Here is a 22,312-nt window from a genome sequence, read left to right as displayed (position 1 = left end):
CACAGGGTGTTCATGGACTTTTAGAACTAGCTTCACATTATTCCAGACTTGTCAGAATCGAGGTAAACTGATTGCCTGATAAAGCGAGTTACCCAGAAAATTGCGGGCTGCTGTTTAAATCTAGATCGTGATTTTTTCCTTCTTATCTTGGTTGGGGCAGCAGTTCGGAACACGATATCACCGGTAGCAGTGGTGTAGCCTTCCCTTTCCCCTAGCCTGATAATAATGCTAAGTAAGCTTTGTTGCACTTTTCCAAAGGCAGACATTGTGAGGGAACTTTTGCGTCCTCCTCACGCCTGCGCACTGCGTCTGATTCTTCTCTTCCTGATTTTGCTCTCTGGGATATACGACGTATTTTGGATGTGGCATGGCTTTTGTTCGCGGTACGATTTGACCGTCCCAACGAGAGTCCGTCCGAGACCGTCCCAAAGAGGGACCTCTGGTTCCTCTCAAGATTACGGCTTCCCCGTGGCACACCATGGTAAGCACATTACTTCGTGAGCTAATGCAAATGAAGCATAGTGAATCGCCACCGCATTCAGAAACAGTGCCATACTAGCTTTTCATCTGGAGCCACAAACATGTAGTAGTATTGGTAGTAGTGAGCCAGTGTAGGAACGAAATATACGATGTTACCGGGCATTTTCCATCAATAATTTCTGTGTGTTGAAGTCTTCTTTATTCTTCATTAGCATTGGCGTAATTATGTTCACCTGCCACCATAGCCAACTGTAGGTTTACTTTCTGTGTTGCCGATGTGAATTTTAACCTAACTTTAATGGTGCTGTATGGTTACTATCTGATTCGGTAACCATCTCTGGATGACCACTTGACACCGGTATGCCTGCGACTAGTCCTATAGCTTTGTTTGCGTTTGCCGACATGTCAAGATAGATGCATTGATTTAGGTTGAGGGTGACAAATAAGCGCGTATTTAAGTAATTCTACAGCCTGTGTAGTTTCTCTCTAGTTCTGTGCATCTTTCTTAAAATTTATCTTTTGTTTGTGACAACATTGCACATTTCCCTCGTGGTTGCTAGCTCCTTTTGCCTTTCAGTAACTGCACACGAACGTATGAACATGTAGCGCGTGTTCTTCCTTCTGGTTACTCTTGTGCTGTCTAGTGATTGCTGTGTCGTGCAGGTCTTTGTGTGGTTGGAATAGGACTCAGAGGTAGCACAGGCAGTCGCTGTAGATGCCGTGCACTTCCTTCCGTTTGGATGGGATCTCTCCAAAGCAGCACTGTACCCGTTGTCACTCAGAGCCTGCAGCAACCTTCAGGGGAACCTAAGTTTCTGGTCTTACTACTGGTCACTCACGTGACTGATGTGTCGTGCAGGTCCTTGTGCGGTGGGAATAGATCTCAGTGCTTGCACACTCAGTCGATGAACATGCCCTGTACTTCCTTCCGTTTGCATGGGATATCCCGTAAGCATTACTGTCCCTCCTGTCACTCAGAGCCTACATGAACACTCAGGTGAACCCAAGTTTCTTGTCTTATTATTTTATTTATGATTGTTGCGCTACATCGCCTTGCGGCATACAGTAGCGGGGATACAAAACGAAGTATGAACACGTACATAACATTATGACAATCCCTGCACTAAACCATCATGGAAACAATCATTGTCCATAAAAGACGGAAATTAGTTACGGGAGAGCAGGTATATAACACGCGTCCAAGCTGGACAACCTCACCAAAATCGATGAATTTCACCGCCTATACAGTTTCCATGAGCCCAATCAGTACTCATTATATTATTGCAAGTAATATCACTTTCGTGCATGAGTATGAAGGAGGAGATAGGTTTAGTCTATGAACTTGACTGCACACTGTAGTTCCAGCCGTATATGGTTTTGGGAAAAAATGGTTACTAATGGTTATTACTGGTCACTCTCATGATTGTGTCGTGCAGGTCCTTGTATGGCTGGAATAAACCTCTGTGAAGGCACAATCAGCCGGTGCAGATGACCTGTACATCTGCTAGTTTAGATGGGGGTATCCCTGAAATATGATTACCCTTTTGACACTGAAAGCCTGCAAGAATTACCAGGTGGAGCCACAGTTTCTTGCCTTATTACTGGTCGCTCTCCTAATTGCTGTGACGTGCAGGTCCTTGTATGCTTGGAAGAAACCTCTGTGGTGACAATCATCCAGTGGAGATGCCCTGTGCTTCTGCTCATTTTGTCGGGGTCTTCCTGAAATATGATTAACCCTTTCGACACTTAGAGCCTGCAAGAATTATCAGGTGAAGCCACAGTTTCTTGCCTTATTACTGGTCATTCTCCTGATTGCTGTGTCGTGTAGGTCCTTGTATGGCTGGAACAATCCTCTGTGGTAGCACAATTAACCAGTGGAGATGCCCTGTGCTTCTGCTCATTTTGTCGGGGTTTCCCTGGAATATGATTAACCGTTTTGACACTGAAAGCCTGCAAGAACAATCAGGTGAAGTTACAGTTTCTTGCCTTGTTACTGGTCGCTCTCCTGATTGCTGTGTCATACAGGTCCTTGTATGGTTGGAATAATCATCTGTGGTGGCACAATCAGACGGTGGAGATGCCATGTATTTCAGCTCGTTTTGAAGGGATCTCCCTGAGATATTATTAACCCTTTTGACACTGAGAGCCTGCAAGAACAATCAGGTGAAGCTACAGTGTCTTGCCTTGTTACTGGTCACTCTCCTGATTGCTGTGTCGTACAGGTCCTTGTATGGTTGGTACAATCCTCTGTGGTGGCACAATCAGACGGTGGAGATGCCATGTACTTCAGCTCGTTTAGATGGGGATATCCCTGAAATATGCTTAACCCTTTTGACACTGAAAGCCTGCAAGAACTATCAGGTGAAGCTACAGTTTCTTGCCTTATTACTGGTCACTCTCCTGATTGCTGTGTCGTGTAGGTCCTTGTATGGCTGGAATAAACCTCTGTGGTGGCACAATCAGCCAGTGGAGATGCCCTGTGCTTCTGCTCATTTTGTCGGGGTTTCCCTGGAATATGATTAACCCTTTCGACACTGAAAGCCTGCAAGAACAATCAGGCGAAGTTACAGTTTCTTGCCTTGTTACTGGTCGCTCTCCTGATTGCTGTGTCATACAGGTCCTTGTATGGTTGGTATAGTCCTCTGTGGTGGCACAATCAGCCGGTGGAGATGCCATGTACTTCAGCTCGTTTTGAAGGGATCTCCCTGCGATATTATTAACACATTTGACACTGAGACCTGCAAGAACTCTCAGGTGAAGCTACAGTGTCTTGCCTTGTTACTGGTCACTCTCCTGATTGCTGTGTCGTACAGGTCCTTGTATAGCTGGAATAATCCTCTGTGATGGCACAATCAGCCGGTGGAGATGCCATGTACTTCAGCTCGTTTTGAAGGGATCTCCCTGCGATATTATTAACCCATTTGACACTGAGAGCCTGCAAGAACTATCAGGTGAAGCTACAGTGTCTTGCCTTGTTACTGGTCGCTCTCCTGATTGCTGTGTCGTACAGGTCCTTGTATGGTTGGAATAATCCTCTGTGGTGGCACACTCAGCCGGTGGAGATACCCTGTACTTTTGCTCGTTTTGATGGGGTCTGCCTGAAATATTATTAACCCTTTTGAAACTGAGAGCCTGCAAGAACTATCAGGTGAAGCTAACGTTTTTACCTTATCACTGGTCACTCTCCTGATTGCTGTGTCGTGTAGGTCCTTCGATGACTGTAATAAACCTCTATGTTGGCACAATTAGCCAGTGGAGATGCCCTGTGCTTCTGCTCATTTTGTCGGGGTTTCCCTGGAATATGATTAACCCTTTTGACACTGAAAGCCTGCAAGAAAATCAGGTGAAGTTAGTTTCTTGCCTTGTTACTGGTCGCTCTCCTGATTGCTGTGTCATACAGGTCCTTGTATGGTTGGAATAATAATCTGTGGTGGCACAATCAGACGGTGGAGATGCCATGTATTTCAGCTCGTTTTGAAGGGATCTCCCTGAGATATTATTAACCCTTTTGACACTGAGAGCCTGCAAGAACAATCAGGTGAAGCTACAGTGTCTTGCCTTGTTACTGGTCACTCTCCTGATTGCTGTGTCGTACAGGTCCTTGTATGGTTGGTATAATCCTCTGTGGTGGCACAATCAGACGGTGGAGATGCCATGTATTTCAGCTCGTTTTGAAGGGATCTCCCTGAGATATTATTAACACATTTGACACTGTGAGCCTGCAAGAACTATCAGGTGAAGCTACAGTGTCTTGACTTGTTACTGGTCACTCTCCTGGTTGCTGTGTCCTGTAGGTCCTTGTATGGCTGGAATAAACCTCTGTGAGGGCACAATCAGCCGGTGCAGATGCCCTGTACTTCTGCTCGTTTAGATGGGGGTATCCCTGAAATATGCTTAACCCTTTTGACACTGAAAGCCTGCAAGAACTATCAGGTGAAGCTACAGTTTCTTGCCTTATTACTGGTCACTCTCCTGATTGCTGTGTCGTGTAGGTCCTTGTATGGCTGGAATAAACCTCTGTGGTTGCACAATCAGCCAGTGGAGATGCCCTGTGCTTCTGCTCATTTTGTCGGGGTTTCCCTGGAATATGATTTACCCTTTTGACACTGAAAGCCTGCAAGAACAATCAGGTGAAGTTACAGTTTCTTGCCTTGTTACTGGTCGCTCTCCTGATTGCTGTGTCATACAGGTCCTTGTATGGTTGGAATAATCCTCTGTGGTAGCACAATCAGCCGGTGGAGATGCCATGTATTTCAGCTCGTTTTGAATGGATCTTCCTGAGATATTATTAACACATTTGACACTGAGACCTGCAAGAACTATCAGGTGAAGCTACAGTGTCTTGCCTTGTTACTGGTCACTCTCCTGATTGCTGTGTCGTACAGGTCCTTGTATGGTTGGAATAATCCTCTGTGGTGGCACAATCAGTCGGTGGAGATGCCATGTACTTCAGCTCGTTTTGAGGGGATCTCCCTGAGATAGTATTAACCCATTTGACACTGGGAGCCTGCAAGAACTATCAGGTGAAGCTACAGTGTCTTGCCTTGTTACTGGTCACTCTCCTGATTGCTGTGTCGTACAGGTCCTTGTATGGTTGGAATAATCCTCTGTGGTGGCACAATCAGTCGGTGGAGATGCCATGTACTTCAGCTCGTTTTGAGGGGATCTCCCTGAGATAGTATTAACCCATTTGACACTGGGAGCCTGCAAGAACTATCAGGTGAAGCTACAGTGTCTTGCCTTGTTACTGGTCACTCTCCTGATTGCTGTGTCGTACAGGTCTTTGTATGGTTGGAATAGCCCTCTGTGGTGGCACAATCAGCCGATGGAGATACCCTGTACTCTTGCTCGTTTTGACGGGGTCTGCCTGAAATATTATTAACCCTTTTGAAACTGAGAGCCTCCAAGAACTATCAGGTGAAGCTAACATTTTTGTCTTATTACTGGTCACTCTCCCAATTGCTGTGTCGTGCAGGTCCTTGTATGGTTGGAATAAACTTCTGTGGTGACACAATGAGCCGGTGGCGATGCCCTGTACTTTTGCTCGTTTTGACGGGGTCTGCCTGAAATATTATAACCCTTTTGACACTGAGAGCGTGCGAGAACTATCAGGTGAAGCTAACGTTTTTACCTTATTACTGGTCACTCTCCTGATTGCTGTGTCGTGTAGGTCATTGTATGGCTGTAATAAACCTCTGTGTTGGCACAATCAGCCAGTGGAGATGCCCTGTGCTTCTGCTCATTTTGTCGGGGTTTCCCTGGAATATGATTAACCATTTTGACACTGAAAGCCTGCAAGAACAATCAGGTGAAGTTAGTTTCTTGCCTTGTTACTGGTCACTCTCCTGATTGCTGTGTCGTACAGGTCCTTGTATGGTTGGAATAATCCTCTGTGGTGGCACAATCAGCCGGTGGAGATGCCATGTACTTCAGCTCGTTTTGAAGCGATTTCCCTGAGATATTATTAACCCTTTTGACACTGAGAGCCTGCAAGAACAATCAGGTGAAGCTACAGTGTCTTGCCTTGTTACTGGTCACTCTCCTGATTGCTGTGTCGTACAGGTCCTTGTATGGTTGGAATAATCCTCTGTGGTGGCACAATCAGCCGGTGGAGATGCCATGTACTTCAGCTCGTTTTGAAGCGATTTCCCTGAGATATTATTAACCCATTTGACACTGAGAGCCTGCAAGAACAATCAGGTGAAGTTAGTTTCTTGCCTTGTTACTGGTCACTCTCCTGATTGCTGTGTCATACAGGTCCTTGTATGGTTGGAATAATCCTCTGTGGTGGCACAATCAGCCGGTGGAGATGCCATGTAGTTCAGCTCGTTTTGAAGCGATTTCCCTGAGATATTATTAACCCCTTTGAAACTGAGAGCCTGCAAGAACTATCAGGTGAAGTTAACGTTTTTAGCTTACTACTGGTCACTCTCCTGATTGCTGTGTCGTGCAGGTCCTTGTATGGTTGGAATAAACCTCTGTGATGGCACAATCAGCCGGTGGAGATGCCCTGTACTTTTGCTCGTTTTGTCGGGGTCTCCCTGAAATATTATTAACCCTTTTGACACAGAGAGCCTGCAAGAACTATCAGGTGAAAATAATGTTTTTTGTCTTATTACTGGTCACTGTCCTAATTGCTGTGTCGTGCAGGTCCTTGTATGGTTGGAATAAACCTCTGTGATAGCACAATCAGCCAGTGGAGATGCCCTGTTCTTCTGCTGGTCCATTTCTCTGTCAGTGACTGCAGACAAATGTAGGCTTAGAAATGGTTCCTGTTCTCAGTTGCGGTTGCACCAGTGCTTCCTGCCGTTTGCAGATCCTGTACCTCAGCTGGTTTGGATGGGACTTCTTCGTACTTTACTATTCATTTTCACTGTTAGTGACTGTAACGAACAACAGGTGAGGGCATGCTTCTTATTTTGGCCAGCCGCTCTTGCTGTGCAGGCCGTGTACTGCTGTTTGTTTGGATGCCACGTCCTGATCCTTCACTGCTTCTTTTACCTGCCAGTTGCTGCAAGCAAAAACAGGTGAAGACAGGGTTCCTGTTTCGGTGCCTGGTTGCTGTAGCGTTTGTTGTCTTCTGCAGGTCCTGTGCATCTAAAATACTCATGTGGTAAAAAATCTAGTCAACCGTAGTGTCCTGTACTTCTTGTTTGCGTGGCTCTTTCTAATGCTGACTGTTGCCTCAGTGACAGATGAACAGTTGAAGACATGCTTACTGTTCTTATTTCTTGTTGATTTCATTTTTGCTGTGTGTGTGCAGGTACTGAGCGAGTAGAGCAGGCTTCACTGCTATTAAAACTGGCCGATGGAAGCGTCCTGTAGCGTCCTACTCATTTCAACGGGATATCCACAAATCATGGCGGTCGCTGTACCCTGGCAATCACTGAAAACGTGAGTAGGTGACTTCTCTGGTTTTTTATTGTCATGGTTACTGTCCTGCTTGCTACTTCTCTAAATACTATATGGTAAGGACATCTGAAAGCGGATGCATACAGTAGAATTCGATTTATGCGCCCGAAGTTCCTGCGCACCTGGTTCTCATATTGAAATTGATATCTCATATTGACATCCGCGCTTAGAGGCATAGCAAAGGCTAACAATAGAACAGATTGTGTCGAGTAACGTGTAGTTGATTTGGAGTGTAACTTGTTTGTGAAAGATTTGTTGGTTGAGAAAACCAGTGGTCGCGATGCGTAGTTCATTTAAGCCCGCCCATGACAATGCCGAGTCTTTTGTTCCGATACCTGTCTATGTGAAGTATCCTGTTCTGAGACCCGTGTTATTTCAGGTTGATGAAAGAAGAGACAGGGAAGTGGATGAAAGCCGACGGCGTATGATGATCCAGCCCGAACTTCGCAAGGGATTCTCGCAAGATATGTGATGTATATAGTTGTGCTCTTTCGTGTTTAGTTGTTCTCTGGATACATCTTCCCATAAAGGGAATAGCACGCGTACAGCTTGGAAATAACGATACACGAATTTTCACATGTAAGGGCAACGGTGAATTCGCTTGAGCCAACGTCAGGTTGGTCTCGGTTTCCTTCTCTCTCTCTCTCTCTCTCTCTCTCTCTCTCTTTCCGTTGGTCGTCCGTTGGTCGTCCGTTGGTCGTCCGTTGGTCCATTGCTTCACGAGGTGGCTGTATTCATTCTTGGAGGGGATGGAGCTTGAGCTAGCTCTGAAGTGGTACTACATGTAACGAATGCTGGCCGTGCTGTGTGTGTATTACTTTCTCACTGACGAGTGAGCGCGAACAACGCAAACAACACTAACAACACAGTGAACATCCCTCACAGCCGGTGCTTTCTTTGAAATGTATTTCGTGCCTGCTGAGTCAGTATGATGAATTGTTTGCTGTATTGTAATTGAAATTTGTTCTACGAAATATATATATTTCTCTCTACTTCGCCTTTCGATTTTATACATGTCACACTCGGCATATTTCCTGACATCTGCTCAGGTAGACATCTGGTAACAGGTCTTCAGTCACTGGAATGTACAAAGTTGGTCACGTGGGAGACTCATTCTTGTGCGCTTCGTTTGGAAGGACGTGTAATACTTTCTTTTCACTGTAAATACCAGTACCATGCATGCCCTGCAAAGGTGAGTTCAAGTGCCATGTTAGTTCTCCACCTGTTGGGTTTCCTTTCGTATTATGGCACCGCTTGTATTGCAGAGTGGTGAATATGCGTGATATTCATTTGTCATTGGGGGGGGGGGGCATTTTGCGACGTGCATGGTGGTTCCTGTACTCCTACCGTCGAAATATTGTGCACTGGTTTCGAAGAGTCTGCTGAAAAAACAATCTCATTGGGCAGCAGGTGTATCGCCGAACAGTATGTATGCTCGATGGTATTGGTTCGCTTGGGCATTATTTGTGTTCAGATCTCTAGTGCAATACGTCCTTATCTTTCGTGGGTGTCCACGTGGGGCATTCGATCAACTCCCTGGTCAGTATTTGTTTTCACAGCAGCAGTGTAACAAACACCCTACCAAAAGTTTAATGTAGTCCACAAGGGAACCCCTTTATTTGTGGTTACTGGATGTTGCGCTGGCAACATCTATACGAGCTAAAAAAAAAATTCTTGCACCGGGCCCACGCTGAGAATGGCGAGTTGGTTGGAACTACCGATTTTTGCTTGCATGATTTGTTTGAAATGCGAGTAGTGTGGGATATAACAATGTGTTATCTGGTAGAGGTTGGAACTAGTACTGTGTCGTTCACCTTTGAATCTATGCCATATCAGTGGCTGCGCGCCTGACCTCATCCGGAGAGTTTAGGGTAGCTACTCTCTGCGTCAATTCAATTCGATTGGGTCACGACCCCGTTTCTAAAACTGGTCGCGGGTAGCGACTTCGCATCGACTCGCGCTACTCCCTACCTGCTAGGGCTAGCTAAGAGTAGTGACATCAGAGCTGTCGTTTGCATACAAATCTATGGTAGTCTGCTTTCGCTGCAGGTCGTCTCAGCTGCATCATGGAGGACGCCCTGAAATTCCAGTGCGGATTCTACGACTTTATGTCCTCAGGGCAACGCGCACGGAACCATACAACACACATGAGGTCGTTGAATGTCAAGGTCAAAAGCTGGTTCTATGCGTTTCAGCTAGCTGCGGACCAGATCAGCCCTACAGTTACCCCTAATCCATGGTGCGAGTGCTTTACGAACACACGCAAATGACCCCATGCCGAAGTCAACACAGTCACACTAAGACGAAGGAGCGGCCGCAGGTTCTGATGTCACGAGGCGCAAATGTCACTGTGGTCTGGCTGTCACCATGTCGAGGATCGTACCCATGGTAGAGGTGCAAGGGTGCAGGCGAGCTGGTAGATTGTAAAAACGAAGTGTGTGAGAACGTGTCGTGTTGTCTTTTTTTCTGTTCCGTGTCTCCGGTTTTATCGTCGTTTTTATACCGTTCCCATGCCCGTGCCAAGACCACCTCGAGGATCGCCTACCCTCTTCGTCACGTGTTAGTGTCGTGTTGTCGTGTTGCCACCAGTTGTCGTGTCGTGTATGATTTACTTCCAATAAAAGGCGCCGCAGGAGCTTGCTTTAAGTTGCTATGAATAGACGCCACCACATAGACCCACGTTCGATTCCTACAGGTCCTACATTTCTTTCTAGCGAGCATTTCAAGTTGTAGAATATGACAGGTTAGCTTTCGGGTGGGATAGCTCAGTGGGCAAACCGACAGGGACGAGGGACGGAGCTCGGGGTAGCGGGTTCGATGCCAGGTCCAGGGTTAAGGCTTGGGGGTAGACATGGGCGCGCCGAGGGGAATTTAGCGGAAGCCGAGCAGTTGGCCAGCGGGGTAACGGGTGGGCAAAATGTGCGGGGGAGGATAGCTGAGTGGGTGGTAGGGGATAAGGATAGCCACCGGGAGGGAATGGGCAGCAGCCGGGACACACCCGAAAAGTAGGAAAAAGGCCATCGAAAACGGGCTTCGGGAATTGCAAAAGTATAAGAGTGGTGGAGGTGGCATTTCCTACTTGGAGGGCTGTCCCGGCTGCGACCTCGCGGGGGGGTTTTGCTGCCCAGGACGAGCTCTGCCCATGCCCAGAGCGAATATTTTCCGGGGCCGGGGGGGGGCACCCACCCCCACTACCCACCCCACACGCTCTTCTTCATTTACCCACCCCCACGACTCTTCTAGTCACTCCTTTACCCACCCCACGACTCTTCTAGTCACTCCTGCGCCTTCTTTCGCCTCTACCACCCACCCCATATTCCTTTAAACCCACCCCCACGCACTCACTCCTCCTCCTCCAACCACAGCAAGCCAAAAAAGTCCCCACGTGGGACTGTGCCCTACCATAATCCTTCCCCAAATCCCGAGTTCCAGGGGTGGCGCCAGAGTGCGCCCTGCGGGATGCGTGGCCGGACCAAGCCCGTTCGCCCTGGGGGTCCTACTTACTCCACCTGACCCACCAGGGGTCGGACTCGTGCCCTTGTGGCCACATGTGCATCCCTCGGGTAGACCACCCTTGGCTTCCTCTGGGTACTCCTCCTAGCCGTAGCCCACCACCCGCTACGATACCCCCGGACTTTAACCTCCCGCTATCGAGCTACCCCCTGCCACTTCACCACCCATTGCCCCACTACCCCCTGTCGTAGAGTGTTAGTCCCCACCACCCACTAGACTACCCCCTCACAGGACCCTGCCAGTAGCTACCCACCTGGCTCACCTAGGCTTCGAACCCGGAACGTTATGGACTGTTAGTGAAGAAACAACCACCCAACCACCTGAGCTATCCACCCACACTACTCTACTTCTCGGAACTTCTACTTATGTTGTCAAAGAAGTTTGCAACGCAATCAACAGATGGCGACTTAGCAGACGACGGAACCGGACGATGGTCGACCGAGATGCCTCTGGCGTGATCTAAGTGACTAAAAGCGCTAGATTCTTGACACTCATGTTCGGGTGGCAACGGCCACGTGATCCAGCTCGGGCAGCGACCTAGCCGAATTCACCAATGGTGATGTGTTAAAAAAAAAAAAAAGGATGCGAGTTTCGACAAAGTCGAACCACCAATAGACGTTTGTTCGCTGACTACTTTTGTTTCACTCCACCTTTTTGCGCGTTAACCTTTACCATGACGAACAAACAGGTACAGCGAGGAGTTTTACCTTCACAAGAAGGCTAATCCTCATCTCGCTCCAACTCATTATGCTGCACCTTACAAATGAGTGGACATGCAGGTAACGTTAGTCTTGGGAATCCCGGGTCATTTTTTCAATCTCGGGATTTTCGGGATCGAGAATAAAGCGAGACAGCGCGCATACACCATCTTTTGTGCACTAAATAGGAAGTTTCCTTCTTGTCTTTCTTTTTTTTTTTCATGTATCTTCTCAGCGCTCCGTACTTAACCTCAATCAAAACATCTTGTATAACTTAAATGACATCCATTGTGTTAGTAGTTAGTTGTGTTAGTATGCGGTGCTGTTTGTACAAACTGGCGAGGCCTTTTTTACGTTCTCCCCAAATACGAGAAGTCAGTCTTATGCTTGTAGCGCCACTCGATTTACCTGATACTGGACGAAAGTGAGCGTAAGCTTACAAAACTGGATTGTCGAAGCACGAAAAGCGACAGGAATTTCGTGGCCCCGGCTGTTTAATATTGGAGAAAAAAAAAAGCTGGCTGTCGAAACTCGAGGTGGTATATCTGCTAGCTCAGCGTTTCATGTTACGTTGAAGGAGACCTGTATGTATATGCAGACCCATCATAGAGTTCCCAAAAGTTTCAATAGTTTGCTACACCTGGAGCACTTGGCCGTCCGATAGGACAAATCTCACGATGGTTGAATCACCTTACTTCTGCGGGAAGTTGCTACCCTTCCTTTGTGTGCTCATCGCATAGATTTTCAACCGACCGCTGTAATCACCAACCCTTTTTTTTTTTCACGAGTACGGTGCCGCAGTCGCCGTTCGACAAGGACGATACCCCCTCGAAATGGCACAGCAATGCACGGAGCTACACCGCGTCCGTCACAAGCGTCAAGAATCGAAGCCTGGCCGCTACGCGCGAGGAAGGATCTATGTGTACGCCATTAGGATGCTGCTAAGGACAAGGAACTGTACGTAACTCAGACATGTGCTAGAAACTAAACCCTAACCAAAGCCCTAGAAGCTAAATAAATAATCCGACAGTTCTGAGTCACGATTGTGGCAAGTTTGCAGTATTCAACCAGAGTCCTCAAATCCCGAAATTCTTTCGAGGTGATTCCGGGGTTACTCAAATACTACAAATGTCCATGATAAAACCATGATGATCCAGGGATTTCGCGATAATCCGAAGCCCAAGACTAGACACACAATGCGTTGATCTTGGTCTCAAAGGACACACCCACTGAGGTGTGTCCTTCCTTCTCGACAACGGGCACCATAAAAGAATTATTTTACGAATAAACATTTAGGACACCACAAACGCGGCGGAATCGTTGGCTTTTTTTTTCAGTTCCACTAAACTGTGCCCTACTAACTACGCAAAAACGTGCATCAGCAGCGTAAGTTACTTTGCAGAGGCTTAAGAGCCAGCTGACTCTAAGCAGCAGATTCTCCAGTAGGTGTTTCTGTATCGGAAGGAAATTTTCCCCTTGCTCAAACATACGTGACCTCGTCACGTATGACCAGCAGAGTCAGCAAATCAAGAGCAGTCTTCGAACGTACTGAAGCCCCCCCAAAACACACCTTACCATAGCAGGGATGTATGCTGCTGCGGGTCCTTACCAACGGAGGCTATCGTGGAAGTTTCCCAGAGAATGCAACAGTAGAATCGCAAGAAGATGCCAAATGACGGGCAGTAATCATACACACCAAGCAAACCATTGACTCATGAACACCGCAGTCGATACCATCGCCAAAAGTGTGCACTTCACCGCGTGAGCCAAGGTACCCCTTCCGCTGCCAGTAGTTCTGCAAATCATTACAGGCGTCGAGTGTCAACTAACGGTTGTGCTACAAATGTCGGACTATGTAATGAAGTGTGACATGTGTAAGAACAAAACGGGAAGCCAAAGGAGAATATATTTGGCACAACACACGTTCACTACAATACAATACAATGCAATTAAATATATCAAATTGACAGGCAACAATTCACAGACACACACTACATTTCCAAACACTCCAATAAGGGATTGTCTGCGTTGTTTGTGTTGGTTGCGTTATCCAGTCGTGAGCATTGTTCACTCTGAACTGGGTAATCTCGCAAGCGCTACCTGTCACACGCTGCGGAGTGTTCCGCAAGCCCTCATTCATCGAAGATGACAAAAACATATGCGACGACCTCGAGGTGTTAACTAGCAAGGAAGTAGCCAATCAACAATCAAACGCCCGACAAGCCAACCAACAACCACCAATCGAACGACCGACCGACCACAGAACGATGAAAGGAGAGAGGGATAATGAGGTTGGATGTCGCAAGGGGAATCAGCCACACATCACATCTGTGTAACCCCATCCTCGTGTAGGTAAAGTTCCATGGTGTTCACGTGTTTTACACTCTTCCCTTTATGGGAAGAAATACGCAAGAAACCCTCAATATACAGCACAACTATATACATCACGTCAATTGCGAATATCCCTTGCGAAGTCCTTGGGCAGTTCGTGCCGGACCGGTCATGTTCCCTCGGTGCTCTGCGTCCCTTGTCCTCTGTTCCAGTGCTCTGAAATACAATACATACGTGTTACAACAGAATATTTCAACAGTATAATGTAAGAGCCAGGACATAATTGTTCCACATATTTTTATCTTTGTAGGCGCTCGCTGAAAAGTATGGCGATATGATCATAATATACATTTATGGAGAAACAAATTCACAAACATTCAACACAGCTACCAAAAGCGTACTGGAGTAGCCGTGTCAATGTAGAGTTGGGCCAACATCTCGATATTTTTTTTTTACCAACCAACTAACAGCTCCAAACGAACCATCCACTGACAGAGCGCGAGTGCCTGTAAGAGCCCTCTCACCAGCATCGGCAACACCTATCATATCTCAAGGCCTGCACAGTACAAACAGAGGTTTCCTACCTGTAGTAGGTCAGTAAATTACGCAGGTATAGCCAGGCACTTCTAGCAGTCCCTTCTGTGTTGACTAATCTGTGTCACTATCTGGTACATCTCTCCATGAAGCAGGAAGCACCTCTCCTGGTTTTAGAACAGCAGAATTCAACACCATGAGCGTGCAGGACCTGTAGAAAATACCAAGCGTTAGAGGAATTAGACAAACGCGAAGGAACATTGTCATTGCCCATTGGTGGTCTTGGTCATTCAAAGGCGGGAGGGACAGTCTATAGCACGCGGCACGTTTGTCCGAACGAGCAGCAGCTGAGGGTACACCCATTTGCTGGTTTTAAAACAGCAGAAGTCCACACCACACGTGTGCAGGGCCTGCAAAAATTAGCAAGCGGTAGAGGAAGTAGACAAATGTGAAATAACTATATCATTACCCGTTGGTGGGATGGTTATTGAAAGGCAAGAGGGATAATCCATAGCAAGTTGTGCATTTGTCCAAACGAGCAGGAACTGAGGGTACACCCATTCGCTGGATTCAGAACAGCAGAAGCCCACGGTGCACGTCTTCTGGGTCTGCATAAAATAGCAAGCGGTAGAGGAGCTAGACAAATGTGAAGGAACCATAACATTACCCGTTGGTGGGATGGTTATTGAAAGGCAAGAGGGATAATCCATAGCACGTGGCTCATTTGTCCAAACGAGCAGCAGCTGAGGGTACACCCATTCGCTGGTTTTGGAACAGCAGAAGCCCACGTTGCACGTCTTCTGGGTCTGCATAAAATAGCAAGCGGTAGAGGATCTAGACAAATGTGAAGGAACCATATCATTACCCGTTGGTGGGATGGTTACTGAAAGGCAAGAGGAACAATCTATAGCACGTGGCTCATTTGTCCAAACGAGCAGCAGCTGAGGGTACACCCATTCGCTGGTTTTGGAACAGCAGAAGCCCACGTTGCACGTCTTCTGGGTCTGCATAAAATAGCAAGCGGTAGAGGAGCTAGACAAATGTGAAGGAACCATATCATTACCCGTTGGTGGGATGGTTATTGAAAGGCAAGAGGGATAATTCATAGCACGTGGGTCATTTGTCCAAACGAGCAGCAGCTGAGGGTACACCCATTCGCTGGTTTTGGAACAGCAGAAGCCCACGTTGCACGTCTTCTGGGTCTGCATAAAATAGCAAGCGGTAGAGGATCTAGACAAATGTGAAGGAACCATATCATTACCCGTTGGTGGGATGGTTATTGAAAGGCAAGAGGGATAATCCATAGCAAGTTGTGCATTTGTCCAAACGAGCAGGAACTGAGGGTACACCCATTCGCTGGATTCAGAACAGCAGAAGCCCACGGTGCACGTCTTCTGGGTCTGCATAAAATAGCAAGCGGTAGAGGAGCTAGACAAATGTGAAGGAACCATATCATTACCCGTTGGTGGGATGGTTACTGAAAGGCAAGAGGAACAATCTATAGCACGTGGCTCATTTGTCCAAACGAGCAGCAGCTGAGGGTACACCCATTCGCTGGTTTTGGAACAGCAGAAGCCCACGTTGCACGTCTTCTGGGTCTGCATAAAATAGCAAGCGGTAGAGGAGCTAGACAAATGTGAAGGAACCATATCATTACCCGTTGGTGGGATGGTTATTGAAAGGCAAGAGGGATAATTCATAGCACGTGGGTCATTTGTCCAAACGAGCAGCAGCTGAGGGTACACCCATTCGCTGGTTTTGGAACAGCAGAAGCCCACGTTGCACGTCTTCTGGGTCTGCATAAAATAGCAACCGGTAGAGGATCTAGACAAATGCGAAGGAACCATATCATTACCCGTTGGTGGGATGGTTATTGAAAGGCAAGAGGGATAATCCATAGCACGTGGCTCATTTGTCCAAACGAGCAGCAGCCGAGGGTACACCCATTCGCTGGTTTTGGAACAGCAGAAGCCCACGTTGCACGTCTTCTGGGTCTGCATAAAATAGCAAGCGGTAGAGGATCTAGACAAATGTGAAGGAACCATAACATTACCCGTTGGTGGGATGGTTATTGAAAGGCAAGAGGGATAATCCATAGCACGTGGCTCATTTGTCCAAACGAGCAGCAGCTGAGGGTACACCCATTCGCTGGTTTTGGAACAGCAGAAGCCCACGTTGCACGTCTTCTGGGTCTGCATAAAATAGCAAGCGGTAGAGGATCTAGACAAATGTGAAGGAACCATAACATTACCCGTTGGTGGGATGGTTATTGAAAGGCAAGAGGGATAATCCATAGCACGTGGCTCATTTGTCCAAACGAGCAGCAGCTGAGGGTACACCCATTCGCTGGTTTTGGAACAGCAGAAGCCCACGTTGCACGTCTTCTGGGTCTGCATAAAATAGCAAGCGGTAGAGGATCTAGACAAATGTGAAGGAACCATATCATTACCCGTTGGTGGGATGGTTATTGAAAGGCAAGAGGGATAATCCATAGCACGTGGCTCATTTGTCCAAACGAGCAGCAGCTGAGGGTACACCCATTCGCTGGTTTTGGAACAGCAGAAGCCCACGTTGCACGTCTTCTGGGTCTGCATAAAATAGCAAGCGGTAGAGGATCTAGACAAATGTGAAGGAACCATATCATTACCCGTTGGTGGGATGGTTATTGAAAGGCAAGAGGGATAATCCATAGCACGTGGCTCATTTGTCCAAACGAGCAGCAGCTGAGGGTACACCCATTCGCTGGTTTTGGAACAGCAGAAGCCCACGTTGCACGTCTTCTGGGTCTGCATAAAATAGCAAGCGGGAGAGGAGCTAGACAAATGTGAAGGAACCATATCATTACCCCTTGGTGGGATGGTTATTGAAAGGCAAGAGGGACAATCTATAGCACGTGGCTCATTTGTCCAAACGAGCAGCAGCTGAGGGTACACCCATTCGCTGGTTTTGGAACAGCAGAAGCCCACGTTGCACGTCTTCTGGGTCTGCCTAAAATAGCAAGCGGTAGAGGAGCTAGACAAATGTGAAGGAACCGTATCATTACCCGTTGGTGGGATGGTTACTGAAAGGCAAGAGGAACAATCTATAGCACGTGGCTCATTTGTCCAAACGAGCAGCAGCTGAGGGTACACCCATTCGCTGGTTTTGGAACAGCAGAAGCCCACGTTGCACGTCTTCTGGGTCTGCATAAAATAGCAAGCGGTAGAGGAGCTAGACAAATGTGAAGGAACCATATCATTACCCGTTGGTGGGATGGTTATTGAAAGGCAAGAGGGATAATTCATAGCACGTGGGTCATTTGTCCAAACGAGCAGCAGCTGAGGGTACACCCATTCGCTGGTTTTGGAACAGCAGAAGCCCACGTTGCACGTCTTCTGGGTCTGCATAAAATAGCAAGCGGTAGAGGAGCTAGACAAATGTGAAGGAACCATATCATTACCCGTTGGTGGGATGGTTATTGAAAGGCAAGAGGGATAATTGATTGCACGTGGCTCATTTGTCCAAACGAGCAGCAGCTGAGGGTACACCCATTCGCTGGTTTTGGAACAGCAGAAGCCCACGTTGCACGTCTTCTGGGTCTGCATAAAATAACAAGCGGTAGAGGAGCTAGACAAATGTGAAGGAACCATATCATTACCCGTTGGTGGTATGGTTATTGAAAGGCAAGAGGGATAATCCATAGCACGTGTTACATCTGTCCAAACGAGCAGCAGCTGAGGGTACACCCATTCGCTGGTTTTGGAACAGCAGAAGCCCACGTTGCACGTCTTCTGGGTCTGCATAAAATGACAAGCGGTAGTGGAGCTAGACAAATGTGAAGGAACCATATCATTACCCGTTGGTGGGATAGTTATTGAAAGGCAAGAGGGATAATTGATTGCACGTGGCTCATTTGTCCAAACGAGCAGCAGCTGAGGGTACACCCATTCGCTGGTTTTGGAACAGCAGAAGCCCACGTTGCACGTCTTCTGGGTCTGCATAAAATAACAAGCGGTAGAGGAGCTAGACAAATGTGAAGGAACCATATCATTACCCGTTGGTGGGATGGTTATTGAAAGGCAAGAGGGACAATCTATAGCACGTGGCTCATTTGTCCAAACGAGCAGCAGCTGAGGGTACACCCATTCGCTGGTTTTGGAACAGCAGAAGCCCACGTTGCACGTCTTCTGGGTCTGCCTAAAATAGCAAGCGGTAGAGGAGCTAGACAAATGTGAAGGAACCGTATCATTACCCGTTGGTGGGATGGTTACTGAAAGGCAAGAGGAACAATCTATAGCACGTGGCTCATTTGTCCAAACGAGCAGCAGCTGAGGGTACACCCATTCGCTGGTTTTGGAACAGCAGAAGCCCACGTTGCACGTCTTCTGGGTCTGCATAAAATAGCAAGCGGTAGAGGAGCTAGACAAATGTGAAGGAACCATATCATTACCCGTTGGTGGGATGGTTATTGAAAGGCAAGAGGGATAATTCATAGCACGTGGGTCATTTGTCCAAACGAGCAGCAGCTGAGGGTACACCCATTCGCTGGTTTTGGAACAGCAGAAGCCCACGTTGCACGTCTTCTGGGTCTGCATAAAATAGCAAGCGGTAGAGGAGCTAGACAAATGTGAAGGAACCATATCATTACCCGTTGGTGGGATGGTTATTGAAAGGCAAGAGGGATAATTGATTGCACGTGGCTCATTTGTCCAAACGAGCAGCAGCTGAGGGTACACCCATTCGCTGGTTTTGGAACAGCAGAAGCCCACGTTGCACGTCTTCTGGGTCTGCATAAAATAACAAGCGGTAGAGGAGCTAGACAAATGTGAAGGAACCATATCATTACCCGTTGGTGGTATGGTTATTGAAAGGCAAGAGGGATAATCCATAGCACGTGTTACATCTGTCCAAACGAGCAGCAGCTGAGGGTACACCCATTCGCTGGTTTTGGAACAGCAGAAGCCCACGTTGCACGTCTTCTGGGTCTGCATAAAATGACAAGCGGTAGTGGAGCTAGACAAATGTGAAGGAACCATATCATTACCCGTTGGTGGGATAGTTATTGAAAGGCAAGAGGGATAATTGATTGCACGTGGCTCATTTGTCCAAACGAGCAGCAGCTGAGGGTACACCCATTCGCTGGTTTTGGAACAGCAGAAGCCCACGTTGCACGTCTTCTGGGTCTGCATAAAATAACAAGCGGTAGAGGAGCTAGACAAATGTGAAGGAACCATATCATTACCCGTTGGTGGGATGGTTATTGAAAGGCAAGAGGGATAATCCATAGCACGTGTTACATCTGTCCAAACGAGCAGCAGCTGAGGGTACACCCATTCGCTGGTTTTGGAACAGCAGAAGCCCACGTTGCACGTCTTCTGGGTCTGCATAAAATAACAAGCGGTAGAGGAGCTAGACAAATGTGAAGGAACCATATCATTACCCTTTGGTGGGATGGTTATTGAAAGGCAAGAGGGATAATTGATAGCACGTGGCTCATTTGTCCAAACGAGCAGCAGCTGAGGGTACACCCATTCGCTGGTTTTGGAACAGCAGAAGCCCACGTTGCACGTCTTCTGGGTCTGCATAAAATAGCAAGCGGTAGAGGAGCTAGACAAATGTGAAGGAACCATATCATTACCCGTTGGTGGGATGGTTATTGAAAGGCAAGAGGGATAATTGATAGCACGTGGCTCATTTGTCCAAACGAGCAGCAGCTGAGGGTACGCCCATTCGCTGGTTTTGGAACAGCAGAAGCCCACGTTGCACGTCTTCTGGGTCTGCATAAAATAGCAAGCGGTAGAGGAGCTAGACAAATGTGAAGGAACCATATCATTACCCGTTGGTGGGATGGTTATTGAAAGGCAAGAGGGATAATCCATAGCACGTGTTACATCTGTCCAAACGAGCAGCAGCTGAGGGTACACCCATTCGCTGGTTTTGGAACAGCAGAAGCCCACGTTGCACGTCTTCTTGGTCTGCATAAAATAAGCGGTAGTGGAGCTAGACAAATGTGAAGGAACCATATCATTACCCTTTGGTGGGATGGTTATTGAAAGGCAAGAGGGATAATCCATAGCACGTGTTACATCTGTCCAAACGAGCAGCAGCTGAGGGTACACCCATTCGCTGGTTTTGGAACAGCAGAAGCCCACGTTGCACGTCTTCTGGGTCTGCATAAAATAACAAGCGGTAGAGGAGCTAGACAAGTGTGAAGGAACCATATCATTACCCGTTGGTGGGATGGTTATTGAAAGGCAAGAGGGACAATCCATAGCACGTGTTACATCTGTCCAAACGAGCAGCAGCTGAGGGTACACCCATTCGCTGGTTTTGGAACAGCAGAAGCCCACGTTGCACGTCTTCTGGGTCTGCATAAAATAACAAGCTGTAGAGGAGCTAGACAAATGTGAAGGAACCATATCATTACCCTTTGGTGGGATGGTTATTGAAAGGCAAGAGGGATAATCCATAGCACGTGTTACATCTGTCCAAACGAGCAGCAGCTGAGGGTACACCCATTCGCTGGTTTTGGAACAGCAGAAGCCCACGTTGCACGTCTTCTGGGTCTGCATAAAATAACAAGCGGTAGAGGAGCTAGACAAATGTGAAGGAACCATATCATTACCCTTTGGTGGGATGGTTATTGAAAGGCAAGAGGGATAATTCATAGCAAGTCGTGCATTTGTCCAAACGAGCAGCAGCTGAGGGTACACCCATTCGCTGGTTTTAGAACAGCACAAGTCCACACAACACGTGTACAGGGCCTGCAGAGACATTCTCCAAATAACCAGAAACTGTCGGAACATTACTTTCTGATTTCGCACAGCAGAGGACACCCTAACATGCATGACCGCTAGAAAATGGACCGTGCTTGTAGTGTGGTACGCAATTCATATGGCTGACAGCTCTTTACCGATAATAGAGAGAGGGAGACTACTTCATGTATGGCAGCGGTCTGGTACAGTAGCTCCAGTACTGCAGTGGTAAGGTATAATATAGGTATCATATGGCCACATAAACGTAGTAGTGGTATGGTGTGGACGCATATGTATGACAGTGTTACGCTTTGTGTGATTCGGTGCGATGGAGAACGATACATATGGTAAAGTACAGGGTTGTACCATAACACTCTAGTAGTATGGTGTTGTGGTATATGCATGGTCATCGGAGAACATGGTGCGCAGATACGAAACCAGGACACAGCAGACGATTATACACCACGGACTACAACACGAGAAGATTCATTAACAAAACTTAATTAGCGAACTCGAGTTTTTGCCATGGAAACCCCTTCCAACAGACAGTATAATTTCGGGTCTTGTCCTAGCAGAGAAGAGCACCACGTGTGCTAGATGCACAGGCAACAAATAAACAAGCCAGTAAGGTCTAGTAACATTATGCATCGCAAGGTACAAATTGTCTTGGTTACACTTAGAAGCACTTGGCCATAGAGGACTGCATAAAGGCAATAACAAGAAGCAAAGCCCACTTACTGCTTTCTGGTTGTTAATGGCGAGACGCGTGAGCACTTGGTGTCATTCTCCGTGAAACAGTGTGAAAAGGTATAGCGAGCATTGAAATCATAAGCACAGAGGCTAGAAGAAAAGCTGGGAGAGAGAGGAAGTAATGGGGGAGAGCAAAGGAGTTGTACGGAGGCGAGACCTTGTCCAAGTCTAGGAGGCGCCATCATCGATATTGTGTATTCGACCATCACCTTTCCACACGTAAAAACCAGGCGCATCCGGCGCCTTGGGATCAATCCAAGTCGTGCTTGCTACCGCTGGGCTCCGTGTGCATAGCGTGTAGAAAATGGATTTGGTTTAGGATGTGCCAACTAGGGTTCGGAGCCCGCGATCCAGGAATCC

General features: G+C 47.4%; 1 long non-coding RNA gene across 2 annotated transcripts; it reads left to right on the top strand.

Annotated features, from left to right (window-relative positions):
• Positions 1-5,780: 5,780 nt before the first annotated feature.
• On the top strand, positions 5,781-8,378 carry LOC135366235 (uncharacterized). Of its 2 annotated transcripts, none has more exons than XR_010414119.1 (6): positions 5,781-6,571; positions 6,631-6,733; positions 6,797-6,879; positions 6,989-7,066; positions 7,244-7,374; positions 7,772-8,378. It is a non-coding gene; the product is annotated as an uncharacterized LOC135366235 (long non-coding RNA). The 2 variants fall into 2 exon arrangements; XR_010414118.1 differs by having other exon boundaries at positions 6,989-7,093.
• The last annotated feature ends 13,934 nt before the right edge of the window (positions 8,379-22,312 follow it).

This window comes from Ornithodoros turicata, chromosome 8 (genome assembly GCF_037126465.1).
Source record: "Ornithodoros turicata isolate Travis chromosome 8, ASM3712646v1, whole genome shotgun sequence".
Classification (NCBI taxonomy): Eukaryota; Metazoa; Arthropoda; class Arachnida; order Ixodida; family Argasidae; genus Ornithodoros; species Ornithodoros turicata.
Note: the sequence above shows the minus strand (reverse complement) of the source record. Positions and strands in the feature narration are given on the sequence as shown.